Consider the following 16,287-nt stretch of genomic DNA (forward strand, 5'->3'; position numbering starts at 1 on the left):
ATGTAAAATTCATAATGTTGCTTGAATCAAGATGTAAGTGATTATCTACCAAAAACTTGCTTATTTCCTAAGAAAATGCATGAAACTACCCTAAAACAGTAAAGAAAAGGTCAGTGAAACTGGCCAAAATGCCCTGGCATCACATACGCATGCCTTTGTGCATACGAACGAGTTCCATTTTTGCTCAATTATACATACTCATGATTGCACAAGTTTTCTTCCTTCAGAATGCATCGCAGGTGTTATTTGAGAGGGTGTTGCTTCAGTTTGGACGTTAACAACACTCACATTACATTCATGCTTTAGGGGCAAATATTCACGTTAGCACCGTTCTTGAGTAACAGCTCCTCATTTTGGGCATTACGAATGCCCACTATGTGCTTGCTTCTAGGGGTGCCTTAGCTTCATTCTTCATGTTGGCGTCGTTCTTGGAGGGCGCTTCAATTCTTGGCGTTACTAATGCCCAAGGTAAATATTATATGGATGCTTCATTTGTTCCATTGTTTCGTTCTTCATTGCTTCTTTGAGCCTCATGATTGCATGCTTCACTTCGTTAATTGGTGGCACTATTAACACATATTGCATGCTTTACTCTATATATTCTATCTTTACTCTATTCTTCCTTTAAGTTTCCATTTTACCTTATTTTTCTGAACACGCTATTCTTCGATACATGTGTGTTTACGCTCGCGATTTTCTCTTACTCCTCTTCAAGCTTCTCATTTAATATTCTCTTATAATTATATATATGTGTGTGTGTGTGTGTGTGTGTGTGTGTGTGTGTGTGTGTGTGTGTGTGTGTGTGTGTGTGTGTGTGTGTGTGTGTGTATGTGTGTGTGCATTACAACTCTACCTTGAGTCGTTGACGACAGCCGATCATACGAGTTGGGATTTCTCAAAAATAAGATTAACGTTGCAAGTATAGATCCAAACCCAACAATCGGTCGCCGACCAATTTGGAAATTCACAAGATGTGTCACAACTCAAAACCAATTTAAAAACCGAGAGTATTTGACTCCCGGGTCGGCTCCCACGGAATCACTTAAGGGGCAATGAGTGAGCAAATTCCGGTTGTAGTGATCAAGGGGTTGTCAATGAAGAAATGAACATATAAAGCAATAAAAGAACATGCAAAATTGTAATGATTGAACTAATGAAGAAATTAAAGAACCGACTATGTAATATAAACAAGTAAAGTATAAAAGAGATTAACATGGCAATGTATGAAAGGTTGAAAACATAAAAAGAGGTCTTGGCTTAGAGTGAGCTAAGGATCCTTTCCTTGTTGGAACCACAACTATGACAATTATGATGGATTAGTCTCACTTGATCAACCCTCACATCGGAAGGTAAGTTAAATGAGCATAAGTGTCCTTAACCCACAAATCCTAAATTGCTTGCTAATTGCCTTAGCAACAAATTAGCGTTAGTGGGAACAAGAACAATTAACAACCCAAGAATTGACACTAAATGTTGGACATTCCAACTCTAGGTACCCAAGAGCTCACTTTACCCAAGCCAAGGGACAAAAAGTTTAGCCTAAAACCATGGTTGACATTTTGTCAAACACTTTGTGGATAAAAAGCTTAAACATGAGAAAAATAAGAAAAGACTTGGAATTAAAAGCAACAATTGATCTCAATCAACAATAATAGCATAAGAAAGCATAGAACAAACACCAAACATTAAACTCATCAACAAGAAAGTGAGATTTCAAAAGAGAAACAAAATTGGACTATAACTTGAATGAGAAGAAAAAGTAATGATAATATAACCATAAAGAGTAATAACAAGAGAATACTTACAATGAGATTAGCAAAATCCAATGATCAAAAATAGAAATGGCACTTGGAATATAAAACCCTAATAAAACCCTAATGGAGAAGATGAGAAAACTTAGAGAAAACTAAAACTAAAAACCTTCTATTCTACTCCTAAAACTATACTAATGCCATAATATGTTATGTCCTTCATTTCCCCTCCAATATGAGCTAAAAGACTTTAGAAATGGGCCTCCAAAGCCCTTAAATCGCGAGTCACGTGCTTTTCTAATGGGGTCATGTGCGGACACCTGTGCGGACGCACAGGCGTGTGCGTCCGCACACTCTGTGAAATTCCCAACCTGTGCGTACGCACAAATAGCTATTCGCACGCACACTAGGCGATGCTTGACGGGACGCGCGATGCACTCAAAATGATCCACGCGCTCTGCTTGGGCTCCTGTGCGGACGCACAAGAGGCTGTGCGCACGCACAGGTCTCTGAGCTCATCTCCTTTGATTCTTCAAGTTTCCTCCATTTTGAAAGCTCTTATTCCATTTTCTCCAAACCATTCCTACCTTATACACCTAAAATCACTCATAAACAACATCAAGGCATCGAATGGAAGGCAAATGAATAAAAATAGATCAAATTAAGTATAAAAGAGCATGTTTTCATAATCAAGCATAATTTGGGAGGAACGTTCAAAAGCATGCTATTCAAGGGAATAAGTGCAAGTTTATGTGATGAAATCCATTCAATTCTAACCAAAAAATCATCATCAAATATGGATTCATCAATTCTCCCACACTTAAACACTAGCATGTCCTCATGCTAAACACACTCAAAGGAGATAGATGAAAGGGAAAATGACTTATGCTATATACTACGTAAATGCATGCAACTATCCTAAGGCTAATAGCCAATATGTACTACGATGAGAGTTAGTAGAAACAAACCATGAAATTCCAATCCATCACAAGAGAGCTTGAGGGCCAATGCAAAGAGTTTTATGCATTAAGATCAATGTCCAAAGAATTGAATCGAAATTTTCAAAATCATTCAATCAAACAACTTGCAAGAAGATACAATATAACGAGCGAGAACATAGAATTGAGCGATCGAACCCCTCACCGGATGTGTATCCACTCAATTCGCTCAGTGTTTAGGGTTTAACTATTCAATTCTCCTTTTATCATGCTTTTCAAAGATTTGCAAGTCATCTAACAATCAACTAGTATTTAATGCATGAATAACAATTATCATGAGGTCTTTAAGGGGATGTAATGGGGCTAGGGTTCAGGTAGGAAGAAATATGGTTAAGTGGATGATAAACCACTATTTAATGATTTATATTGTGTTTAATTGTGTGGTTTTATCATGATCTTTACCCACTTATTCATTAAATTAGCATGCATTTAGATTTCCTTCCTGAATTTATTACATGTTTGAAAACTACTTCCTAGAGACTTTAATTATTTACTTTTAATTCTCCTTTATTCCATTCGATGCCGTGATCTGTGTGTTGAGTGTTTCAGACTTTACAGGGCATAAATGAGTTAGAGATTGGAACGGAAGCTCTCAAAAATGGAAGGAACACAAGAATTTGAGGAGATAACCAGCGAGAAGTGACGCGGTCGCATGGCTCACGCGACCGTGCGAAGGAGAGCAAATCGCAGTGACGCGGCCGCATGGCTCACGCGGCCGCGCGGATTGGAAAAGCTCTGGCGATGCGGTAGCGTGGACGACGCGAACGCGTGGCGAGGAAAAGCGCGAATGACGCGTCCGCATGGATGACGCAATCGCGTGACATGTGCGATCTGCATAATCTACAGAATTCATTGGGGGCGATTTTGGACCCTATTTCGGCCCAGTTTTCGGCCCGGAACAGCAGACTAGAGTCAGAGAACATGCAGAAACAAATAACACATTCATTCAGAGACAGACAGATCTAGTTTTTTACACTCTTAGGTTTTTCTCTTTAGGTTTTAGAATTTTAATTGGTCTTAGCATTGGAACATTGAGAAGAGTTATTTTTCCTCATCAAGACTTCATCATTCTAGTTTGTTTTCTTAACTTGGTTTCATTCTTCATTGTTCCTTGTTTTGTTCAATTTTGTTATTGAATACTTTTATGATTAATTAATGCAAGGATTATTTCTTTTTAATTCAATTTTAATTCCAATAATCATGTCTTCTTTTAATTCCCTTTCATGTGCTATGGATTCTTTTTTACAATGCGTGAGTAGTTTCCTTACTTGATGGGGAGTTGATTAAAAGGAATTCTTGAGTTGGAAGGATTTAAAGAAAAATTTGTAATTGGGTTAAATGTTGGATTGCTATCTTGTCACCAACGCCAATCCCTTTGAACTAAGTGGGTTGCAACTTGTGAACAGATCTGACATTCCAGCTTGTTAGTAAAGGATAACCAAATAGAACAACCATTAATTATAAATTAATCTTACAATCACTCCACCAATAATAGAAATTTCAACCAATCAACTCCCAGTCAAGGCTTTTATTCATATTATTTAACTTTTCTCAATTTACATTCCAATTTACTTAGCTCAACTTCTTGGAACATCTGATTAATAAGATAGCACACTTTCCTGCAACTCGTTGGGAGACGACCTGTGACTTAAAACTCCCAGTAATTTTTAATTTAATTCTCTGTGATATATTTCTAAATTAATAGGCAGATTTTCGGTGAGTTAAGAACTATACTTGCAACGTAATCATTTTAATAATTTTTAATTCACCAGCTTCTGCGTCTCATCAATTTTTGGCGCCGTTGCTGGGGAGTTGCAATAGAGTGCTAATTTTATTAATTAGAATTTATTTATTTGCATTTTATTTTATTTTGCTACTATGAGTTGCATGTTTCTTCCGTCAAATGACGCATTCACTTCTTGATCCGCGCTTGCTAATATTCGATCTTGAAATTGAAAGGACAATTTCACGAATAAGGCGAGAACAGCGTCGGTTAGCCCGCTCTGAGGGCGGATCTGAAAGTGAAGCTGAGGAAGAAACCAGCCCCTGTTCTACTGATTCGGTTGTTTTACGTGCAGAAAACATGGCAGCTAGGAGAGTTACCATCCAGGAGGAAGGAGCCCCTAATTTTACAATGCAACCGTTTCAAGCGCATCACCCAGCGGTGGCTACAGATTTTGAAATAAAGCCCGTACTGCTAAATTTGATGCCCAAGTTTCATGGCCTACCTGCTCAAGAGCCTATCAAGCACTTGAGAGATTTCCAGGCAGCCTGTTCTACTGTCAGGCGTGATGGCACTGATGAAACTTCAATTTTGCTAAAAGCTTTTCCGTTTTCTCTTGAGGGAAAAGCAAGAGAGTGGTACTACACTCAACCTCTAGCAAATGTATCCAACTGGGATACACTCAGAAAGGAGTTTCTGGAGAAATTCTTTCCATCTGAAGTTACTGATAAGCTAAGGAAGGATATCTCCACAATTGTTCAGGATGACAATGAGACTCTCTTTGAATACTGGGAGCGCTTCAATAATCTTTTGGAAGTATGCCCCCACCACATGATTGACAAGATCGTGCTACTCAGCTATATTACACAGGGTATGAGGCCCCAAGATAAGACCATACTGGAAAGTGTCAGCAATGGGTCTATGAAGAAGTACAAGACCACTGATGAAGCTTGGCAATTGATCAGTGATTTAGCTGAATCCACTAGGAACCACAAACAAAAGCAAGGCCGTTCAAAAGTTGTTGCAGAAGTATCTTCCAGCAGAGAGACTGCTGCTCTAACTCAAGGCATCTATGAAATGACCAACTTGCTGAAACAAATGCAGTTGAATCAACAAGCTCAACCTCCTCCACCACAGCAAAACCAACAACTAGTCCCACAAAGAATTTGCGAAATCTGTGCTGATTATAGCCATTACACCGATGAATGCCCGCAGCTCCAACAAGAGGACAACATGGTGGCATCCACTCACAACTTCTATGACTGCCCCAACCAAGGGTACAATCAAAGTGGAAATAATAACCATGGATGGTAAGACAATTCTAACCAGAATTGGAGGGACAACAATAACAGAGGAGGCAGAGATAATCAGGGAAATCAGAGGTGGAACAATAACAACAATAGGTAGCAAAATTAACCTTACAGAGCACCTCACCTGAGGCAGAACCAAGGACCACAGAACAATCAGCAGTAGACCTCTCAATTTACTCATTCTTCGTTATCTTCTAATGAAGACCTACTACAATCTCTTGAGAAAAGACAACAGACCATGGAAAACAACATCATGAATAGTATTAACGCTGGTCTAAATGGTCTCACCTCTACTCTGCAAGCTTTTATGACACAGCTTGGATCAGCACAAAATTCCAGTAACCAACCTTCAAGCACCACTGGAATCCCCTCTCAACCATTACCCAATCTAAAGGGAGGCATTAATGCTATCACCCTGAGGTTCGGAACCACACTGCAGGAGAGGATTCAGGAGGAACCAAGCTCACCAGAATACGCCTCAACTGAAGAAGTGGTAGAAATCGAAGATGTTGAAGAGGAAGAGGATATACAGGACATAGCTGAAGAAGAGATAACTCAACCACAGAAGGAAGCACCAAAAGGCGCAAACACCACAGACAACACTGCTCCTATTCCATTTCCACAACTTGCAAGGAAGCCCAGGAAGCAGCTGGAACCCGATCCTAAAATGGTAGAGATATTTAAAAAGGTTGAGGTAACTGTTCCCCTTTTTGATGTTATTCAGCAGGTACCTAAATATGCAAAGTTTCTAAAAGACTTATGTATCCATAAAGACAAAATTAATGAATTAGAAACTATTCCTTTAGGTAGTTCTATATCTGCTTTAATGGGAGAATTACCTGAAAAATGTAGTGATCCAGGTCCTTGCATAGTTAGTTGTACTATTGGTGGTGTAGTAATTTATGATTGCCTGTGCGATTTAGGAGCGTGTGTCAGTATAATGCCTTTGTCTATATATGATGTTTTGAGGCTCCCTCCCTTAAAAAGGTCGGCAGCTCGTTTTGTGTTAGCAGATAAAAGCATTATTACAGTGGCTGGAGTTGCTGAAGATGTTTTGGTGAACATTAAAGGGCTCACATTTCCCACTGATTTTTATATCTTGGAGATGTCCCACAATGATTCAGATAAGCCATCATCAATCCTACTTGGAAGACCATTCCTGAAGACATCAAAATTCAAATTGGATGCTTTTTCAGGAACATACTCCTTTGAAATAGATGGCCGCATAGTAATCTTCAATCTGAATGGAGTCATTGACAACCCCCCAGAAGATCGTTCTATCTTTCAGTGTGATGTCATAGACGAAAGTGTAGCTAAAGTTCAAAAGGAAGAGTTTGAAGAGAGGCACACTGGACAAGGTCCAAGTGTGGGGACCCTCTTAACTGACAATGGGAGCACTTCGCCATTTTCACAAGCCCCAGATAATTCAGAGCTCGCCCATGATTAGAAGTTAGAATTGAAACCTCTCCCTCCACATCTCAAATATGCTTATCTTGAGGATGAGCAGAAGCTTCTGGTTATTATTGCGAGGGAACTAACTTCTCAACAAGAAGAGCAGTTACTTGATGTACTGAGGAAGCATAAGAAGGCAATTGGGTGGAGTTTGGCAGACATAGTGGGAATCAACCCTCAAGTATGTGAGCACAGAATATTTTTAGAAGAGGGGGCAAGACCTGTCCGTCAACCCCAAAGAAGATTGAATCCCACCATCTTGGAAGTTGTCAAAAAGGAAGTGACCAGACTATTGGAAGCAGGTATCATATATCCCATTTCAGACAGCGAATGGGTAAGCCCAGTACAAGTGGTGCCCAAGAAATCTGGAGTCACTACAGTGAAGAGTGAGCATGGTGAGCTCATAGCAACTAGAGTTCAGAATGCTTGGAGAGTCTGCATTGATTACAGGCGTCTCAACCAAGCTACCCGTAAGGATCACTACCCACTTCCATTCATCGATCAAATGCTGGATCGCCTGTCAGGTAAGTCACATTATTGCTTTTTAGATGGTTACACAGGTTATTTCCAGATTCATATAGCTCCTGAGGATCAGGAAAAGACTACTTTTACATGTCTCTTTGGGACTTATGCTTATAAGAGAATGCCCTTTGGCTTGTGCAATGCACCAGCTACCTTCCAAAGGTGCATGATGAGTCTTTTCTCTGATCTTATTGAGGACTGTATGGAAGTTTTTATGGACGATTTTAGCGTTTATGGTGATTCTTTTAGCCTTTGCTTAGATGGATTATCTAGAGTATTAGATAGATGTGTTAATACAAACCTTGTATTGAATTTCAAAAAATGCCACTTTATGGTAAAACAAGGGATTGTATTAGGACATGTGGTATCTAATAATGGTATTTCTGTAGACCCAGCAAAGGTGAATGTTATTTCTAGTTTACCTTACCCCTCTTCTGTGAGGGAAGTCCGTTCGTTCCTTGGCCATGCAGGTTTCTACAGGAGATTTATTAAGGACTTTAGTAAGGTGGCACTTCCCTTATCCAGATTACTGCAGAAGGATATTGAGTTCGAGTTCAATGAGGATTGCAAACAAGCGTTTGATAAGCTGAAGACTGCTCTAACTCAAGCCCCAATTGTGAGAGGACCAGACTGGAGTCATCCGTTTGAAATCATGTGCGATGCTTCCAACCATGCAGTAGGAGCAGCGCTGGCTCAGCGCGAAGGTAAGGATCCTTTTGTTATTGCCTATGCGTCTAAGACTTTAGACACTGCCCAGTCCAATTATACTACTACTGAGAAAGAGCTTCTTGCTATTATTTTTGCTCTGGATAAATTCCGGGCTTATTTACTTGGTACTAGAGTAGTAGTGTATTCGGACCATGCAGCTCTAAAGTATCTATTAGCTAAAAAGGAATCCAAACCAAGACTTATACGTTGGATACTGCTGTTACAAGAATTTGATTTAGAAATAAAGGATAGGAGTGGTAATCAGAATTTAGTAGCAGACCACTTGAGTCGCCTTGAACATATTAAGGATGATTCTACTCCTATAGATGATAATTTTCCTTTTGACAACCTGCAAGCAGTATCTGAGGTAGTCCCTTAGTATGCACCTGTCGCTAATTATTTAGTTAGCCGCACCTTTCCTCCACATTTTTCTAAACATCAAAGAGACAAGCTGAAAAGCGAGTCTAAATATTATATATGGGATGACCCATATTTATGGGGATGACCCATATTTATGGAGATGTGGCGCTGACCAGATAATTAGACGTTGTGTGCCTCAATCAGAATTCCAGTCCATTTTAGAGGCCTGTCACTCATCTGAGAGTGGAGGACATTTTGGCCCTCAAAGAACAGCTAGAAAGATCTTAGACTGTGGATTCTGGTGGCCTACTCTTTTTAGAGACGCTGCTGAGTTTTGTAAATCCTGGCCCCCATGCCAGAAATTTGGTAATATATCTAGGAGGGATGAGATGCCTCAACAATATATGCTTTTCTATGAAATTTTTGATGTTTGGGGCATTGACTTCATGGGTCCATTTCCAAATTCTAATGGATATTTTTATATATTATTAGCTATGGATTATGTTTTCAAATGGGTGGAAGTAATTCCTACCGGCACTGATGATGCTAACACTGTTGTTTCCTTTGTGAGAAACCATATTATATGTCGCTTTGGATCACCACGAGCGATCGTGAGCGATCAAGGCACCCATTTTTGTAACAGGAAACTAACAGGATTGATGAAGAAGCATGGGATAATCCATAAAGTTGCAACCGCTTACCATCCCCATACTAATGGGCAAGCCGAGGTGTCAAACAGAGAAATTAAGCGTATCTTGCAAAAGATAGTAAAGCCCCATAGAAAGGACTGGAGCACCAGGCTACAAGATGCACTGTGGGCATATAGAACAGCATACAAGACACCCATTGGGATGAGTCCCTTCCGCTTGGTTTATGGAAAAGCTTGTCATCTCCCAGTTGAAATAGAACACAGAGCCTTCTGGGCAGTTAAGGAGTGCAACATGGGAATTGAGAATGCCGGAGCTGAAAGGAAGTTGCAACTGCAAGAACTGGAGAACCTTCGCCTAGAAGCTTATGAGAACTTCAGAATATACAAGGAAAAGATGAAGGCTGTACATGATCAGAATATCAAGAAGAAAGAGTTCCAACCTAGAGATTTTGTCCTCCTTTACAAATCTCGACTACGGCTCATGCCCGGTAAGTTGAGATCAAAATGGAAAGGTCCATACAGAGTAGAGAAGGCTGAACCGTACGGAGTTTATCACCTAAGCCATCCTTCAAGCTCTGAACTTATTAAGGTTAATGGACAACACCTGAAGCTGTACCATGGTGAGAAGGTGCAGAAAAATAAGGAGCTTGAGATCTTCCGCCTAGAAGATCCCCACATAGCAGCTGATTGAGCTAGTGGAGCGTCCAACTTACGGACGTTAAAGCGAAGTGCTTGGTGGGAGACAACCCACCGCGGTATGATCGTTATTTTCTTCACTTTTAGCTTTTCTTCTTTAATAACTCTTCTCTTTATTAGTGCTTTCGTGCTCTTTCATTTACATGTCTTTATATTTCTTTTTAAAAAAAAAAAATTTCGCCACGCAACGCGTCCGCGTCGCAAAAGGGGTGGAGAAAACAAATAAACGAACAGAGAGTCCGGCAGGACCGTGGCTGGAGGCGTGCCAATGGCAAAAATCGGCCCACGCGACCGCGTCCCTGACGCGTTCGTGTCGCATGGGAATCATGGCCTCCCACGCGACCGCATGCTCTACGCGGCCGCGTGCCCTGAGTTTTCGACGTAAAAGGGTGCACATCAACATTTTGTGCAAGCGTGATGCTGGATTGGAGCTGGAGGCACAATCCTTGTCACGTGACCGCGTCGCCGACGCGGCTGCGTCACCAATTTTATAACGCACACTCATGCGATCGCGTGACCCACGCGATCGCGTCACCCCAATTTGGCAATTAAATTAAAATGAACAGAGAGTTGTGCTGGAGCGAGGCTGCACTCGCGCCAGCAGCGTAACATGGGTCACGCGACCGCGTGACCGACGCGTCCGCGCCCCCCTACCTGACGCGCACCCACGCGAACGCGTGCCCCACGCGGCCGCGTCGCATGCGCCGCACAGCTCAACCTAAACTTGCCACATATCTTATCTTTCTCTCCCCCAAATCCTAATTTTTCTTTTCCCTCCTTATTTTTTCTTCCCTCTTCCCCCTTCTATCTCACCTTTCACTCTCTATCCCTCTCACCACCATTAACATGGTTTTACCTTCTTCTTCCTTCTTCTCTTTTCCATCATTCTTATTATATTATATATATTTTTATTTTCTTTTTTTCTTTCCTTTCTCTTTTCACTTTTGTATTTTATTTTCTTCTTTCCCTTTTTACATGGTGCTAGAAAATTTTTTTTGAGTCATCATCCCTCATTATATGTTTGTGGATTATTGCAAATTGTTTGACAATTATTTTTCTCCTATTTAAGGGATTGCTTGCATGTTCATCTTCATATTTTCTATACCCTATTCACCATGCATGCTATGTGTTTATGAAAAAGCTCATGTGGCATTATGCACTTCTCTATATTGCTATACTATTCAATGCTTGCTTTTCACAATTTTTCCTTATTATTTTATTAATTGAATTCAATTGTCAATACAAACGTGATGGTTTATTACGAAGTAATGCTTAGTCTATGCTACTCATGCCCTTTGCCAGCATGCCAATAAACACCTTGCATTCATTTGCCTTTAGATGCACTAGCTATTTTTCATAGTTGGCTTCTCACATGTACTCGCGAGCATGTGATAATGTCAGCATATCTTCATGTGCATCCATCACCCCCTTTTTCGTTTTCCTTCCTTGCTGTATTTCTCTTTAAATTTAATTTTCTTTCTCTTCTCTTCTTTCAGGATGGCCACCAAGAAAGGAAAGAAGAAAGCAACTTCCAAACCACCAGCAAGAAGAGGAACTAAAAGAGCATTAGTGGCAGAGCCTTCTTCCACCGCAGTCAAGCCCTCAACAAAACAAGTTAAGAGGATAATAAAGGTTGACGAAAAGGATAAAGCCTTTCCAGCAAAGGACGCTGCGCGATTTTCCAATCGCTACTGTGAGTAGATGTTCCCTATTCTGGCAGAAAGGAACTATAACAATGAATACCTTCTTATCCTTCCGTCCAATATTGCCATCTTTGTTGAGCCGCAAATTGAGCGAAGACAATGGGGTTTCCTACGGAGACAGCCAAGGCAGGTCAATCTTTCTTGGGTAGTTGAGTTCTACTCCAACTTCTACATGCCGACCCTGCAATTTGTTTATGTCTGGCAGAAGCAAGTCCCCATCACAGAAGAGGCCATTCAGCAAGCTCTGAGTTTTCCCCCTATTCCAGCAGGAATGGACGCTTTTCAAGAAGCCACCCTTCAGCGCCAGAGATACCAATTCAACTGGGACTCTGTTCTCGGAGTCGTCGCCTTACCTGGCAGCCGTTGGATCTACGGATACCACCGTACCCGCCCTAAGGGAATCTTGGCTTCAGCACTTACCTTGGAGGCTCGCGTATGGGTGCAGATCATGTCCCATTACGTCTTTCCGAGCACTCATGAGTCCTCCTTCACTGCGGACATGGCTGTTCTACTATGGTGCATCCTTACAGACCAACCTCTGAATCTCGCAAGACATATCCGGAATGCTATGGAACACGTACAAATTGCGGGCAACTTACCTTTCCCCGCCCTGGTCTCAGATCTTGTCTCAGCAGCCGGAGTCTCCTACAGAGCTGGGGACACCAAAGCCATGCTTCCAAGGAATGATCAGTATGTCCCTAACGGGAAATACCTCAGACTCTTAGCAGCCACTACAAGCCTTCCTACTGCTCCAGTTGAAGATAATCCTTCTTCAACACCACAAGCATCTACAACTGAGAAATTGCTCCAGCAGATAATCGAACGGTTGGATCGGCAAGAACAGAAAGCAAAGATGAGAGAGCGCCGTAACGAGCGCCGATTCAAACACCTCAAGGAGCTACTCAAGGGACACTTCAGAGACTCAGACACCCCGGACTCCACTTCCTTTACCAGCACAGGGAGCCATGACGGCCCCGACTGTGGAGATACTGCTACTAGCCCACCCCTGTTTCTGACAGATGGCACCGAGGACGGTGCAACGCCTTAAGTGTGGGGAGGTCGGTCAGTACCTGACTTCCGGAGGTAATTTCTCTTCTCTAGCACCAATAATTAGGATATTTTAGTTAGATTTTCTTTCCTTTATAGAATAGAATAAATTGCATAGGTTAGGATAGTTGCATGCATGTTCTACTTGATTGAAAAGACAATAAGTTTCTTTTAAAAATCTATCTTTGGAACAAAATTTCACTAATTTTTCAAAATTTTTATGATAAATTTGCTTGAGTTGTATTTAGAACATGATATTTGAGTTAAAGAACACACAACCTGTGAAAGATTTGAGCCTTTACGAATGGTTACATTATTTAACCATAATTATTTCATTCTTGTGTGTCTACTTCTCTATGATTGTAATCTATATTTTGTTTTATCTTATATGTCCAATAGTTATTATATTTGCATGCTTGCACATGAATGAGGCCATTATTTGTTTAAACTCACTCATCCAAATTAAGCCTACCCTTTTTAACTACCTTTGTTAACCACTTTGAGCCTTTAATTCCCATTTGTTCGATATTTTACCACATTACTAACCTTAAGCCGAAAAACAATTGTATACCCAAATTTGAATCTTTGGTTAGCTTAAGATAGAATTGTGTGTGCTAGTTAAGTATGGGAAATTGTGGGAACAAAAGTTGTTAAGGGAATGTGTCATAAAAATTTAAGGGGAATTTGGATACCTACTCATGTGAAACTACAAGAATAAAAAAATCTATGTGCATTGACAAGCTTTATTTAAAAAAAAAAAACAAATCAAAATCAATAAATAAGGGGACAAAATTACCCCAATGTTAAAGTCAGAATTCAAAGATCAGTGCACATATAATAAGAACCAAAATATAAGTTGATACATGAGTATGGATTGAAAAAGGGAATTCTGGGTAGCTAGGTATGAACTTTAAAGACGACATTAAGTGTATACAAGTTATGTTAGAGCTTGGGTTAATTAAAGATTCAATTTATTAGCTCACTTGACCAAATATACACCCCCACCTATACCTTAGCCCCATTACAACCTTGGAAAGACCTCATGATGTTTGCATTGGTACATTAACTATTGTTGATTGGTTAGGAGAAGAACAAAAGTTAGAAAGCATGATTAGAGAAGGATAGAGTGACCACCCTATACACTAGAGATTAGAGCGTACATACATTATCAGTGAGGGTTCAATGCTTGAATTTTCATGTTCCCTGCTTTCACAAGCTATCTTCTTGCACTTTTATCTGTTTTATTGTGTAATGATAAAATTAGTGGAATTTGATTTGTAATTGTTTTGAAGAGCTTATTTACTTTTGATTAAGTGGACAAGAATCATGTAGTTGCATTTATATATATATATATATATATATATATATATATATATATATATATATATAGATTTGCATTGCATTTCATGAGTTTCTACATGTTCATACTTATTTCCTTATCTCCTTCAATTAAGCATGAGGACATGCTAATGTTTAAGTGTGGGGAGGTTGATAAACCACTATTTTATGATTTATATTGTGTTTAATTGTGTGGTTTTATCATGATCCTTACCCACTTATTCATTAAATTAGCATGCATTTAGATTTCCTTCCTGAATTTATTACATGTTTGAAAACTGCTTCCTAGAGACTTTAATTATTTACTTTTAATTCTCCTTTATTCCATTCGATGTCATGATCTGTGTGTTGAGTGTTTTAGACTTTACAGGGCATAAATGAGTTAGAGATTGGAAAGGAAGCTAGCAAAAATGGAAAGAACACAAGAATTTGAGGAGATAACCAGCGAGAAGTGACGCGGTCGCATGGCTCACGCGACCGCACGAAGGAGAGCAAATCGCAGCGACGCGGCCGCGCGGATTGGAAAAGCTCTGGCGACGCGATAGCGTAGACGACGCGAACGCGTGGCGAGGAAAAGCGCGAATGACGTGTTCGCATGGATGACGCGATCGCGTGACATGTGCGATCTGCATAATCTGCAGAATTCGTTGGGGGCGATTTTGGACCCTATTTCGGCCCAGTTTTTGGCCCGGAACAGCAGACTAGAGTCAGAGAACATTCAGAAACAAATAAAACATTTATTCAGAGACAGACAGATCTAGTTTTTTACACTCTTAGGTTTTTCTCTTTAGGTTTTAGAATTTTAATTGGTCTTAGCATTGGAACATTGAGAAGAGTTATTTTTCCTCATCAAGACTTCATCATTCTAGTTTGTTTTCTTAACTTGGTTTCATTCTTCATTGTTCCTTGTTTTGTTTAATTTTGTTATTTGAATACTTTTATGATTAATTAATGCAAGGATTATTTCTTTTTAATTCAATTTCAATTCCAATAATTATGTCTTCTTTTAATTCCCTTTCATGTGCTATGGATTCTTTATTTACAATGCGTGAGTAGTTTCCTTACTTGATGGGGAGTTGATTAAAAGGAATTCTTGAGTTGGAAGGATTGAAAGAAAAATTTGTAATTGGGTTAAATGTTGGATTGCTATCCTGTCACCAACGCCAATCCCTTTGAACTAAGTGGGTTGCAACTTGTGAACAGATCTGGCATTCCAGCTTGTTTGACTTTCCCTTACTTAGTAAAGGATAACCAAACAGAATAACCATTAATTATAAATTAATCTTACAATCACTCCACCAATAATAGAAATTTCAACCAATCAACTCCCAGTCAAGGCTTTTATTCATATTATTTAACTTTCCTCAATTTACATTCCAATTTACTTAGCTCAACTTCTTGGAACATCTGATTAATAAGATAGCACACTTTCCTGCAACTCGTTGGGAGACGACCTGGGACTTAAAACTCCCAGTAATTTTTAATTTAATTCTCTGTGACATATTTCTAAATTGATAAGCAGATTTTCGGTGAGTTAAGAACTATACTTGCAACGTAATCATTTTAATAATTTTTAATTCACCAGCTTCTGCGTCTCATCAGTGGACTTAGAGAATTAGTTCTTTGATTAGCTTGAGTGTCCACCTATTCCTATATCACCTATATACACTTAACAATATAACCTATCTACCCATTTTCTTTTTCCCATCTCACCTCACTCATGCATTTTCTTTTCAAACATGGCATATGCACCCTCTATTTAACTCTTTATTTTATGCTTTGTTATGCACAAGTTTTTTTTATATATATTGAACTATGAATGCATATGTCTTCATTAATGCAATGCATGAGCATCACCTAATTGCCAAAAATTTTCCACAATAATACTTATGCCTCCATCACCAAGGTTTCCCAAAATTCTCCCACACTTAGACTTTACACACTAATCAACCCAAGCTAATCAAAGAGTAATTCGGGGACATCAATGATTTTCTGCTTAAGGGGAGTAATGTGCTATCATCAGAACAAAA

General features: G+C 39.7%; 1 non-coding gene across 1 annotated transcript; it reads right to left on the reverse strand.

The window, feature by feature from the left end:
• Positions 1 to 5,201: 5,201 nt before the first annotated feature.
• On the reverse strand, positions 5,202 to 5,309 carry LOC112761741 (small nucleolar RNA R71). The gene has a single exon (XR_003182121.1). It is a non-coding gene; the product is annotated as a small nucleolar RNA R71 (small nucleolar RNA).
• Between the last annotated feature and the right edge of the window lie 10,978 nt (positions 5,310 to 16,287).

The sequence above is a fragment of the Arachis hypogaea genome, chromosome 16 (assembly GCF_003086295.3).
Source record: "Arachis hypogaea cultivar Tifrunner chromosome 16, arahy.Tifrunner.gnm2.J5K5, whole genome shotgun sequence".
NCBI lineage: Eukaryota > Viridiplantae > Streptophyta > Magnoliopsida > Fabales > Fabaceae > Arachis > Arachis hypogaea.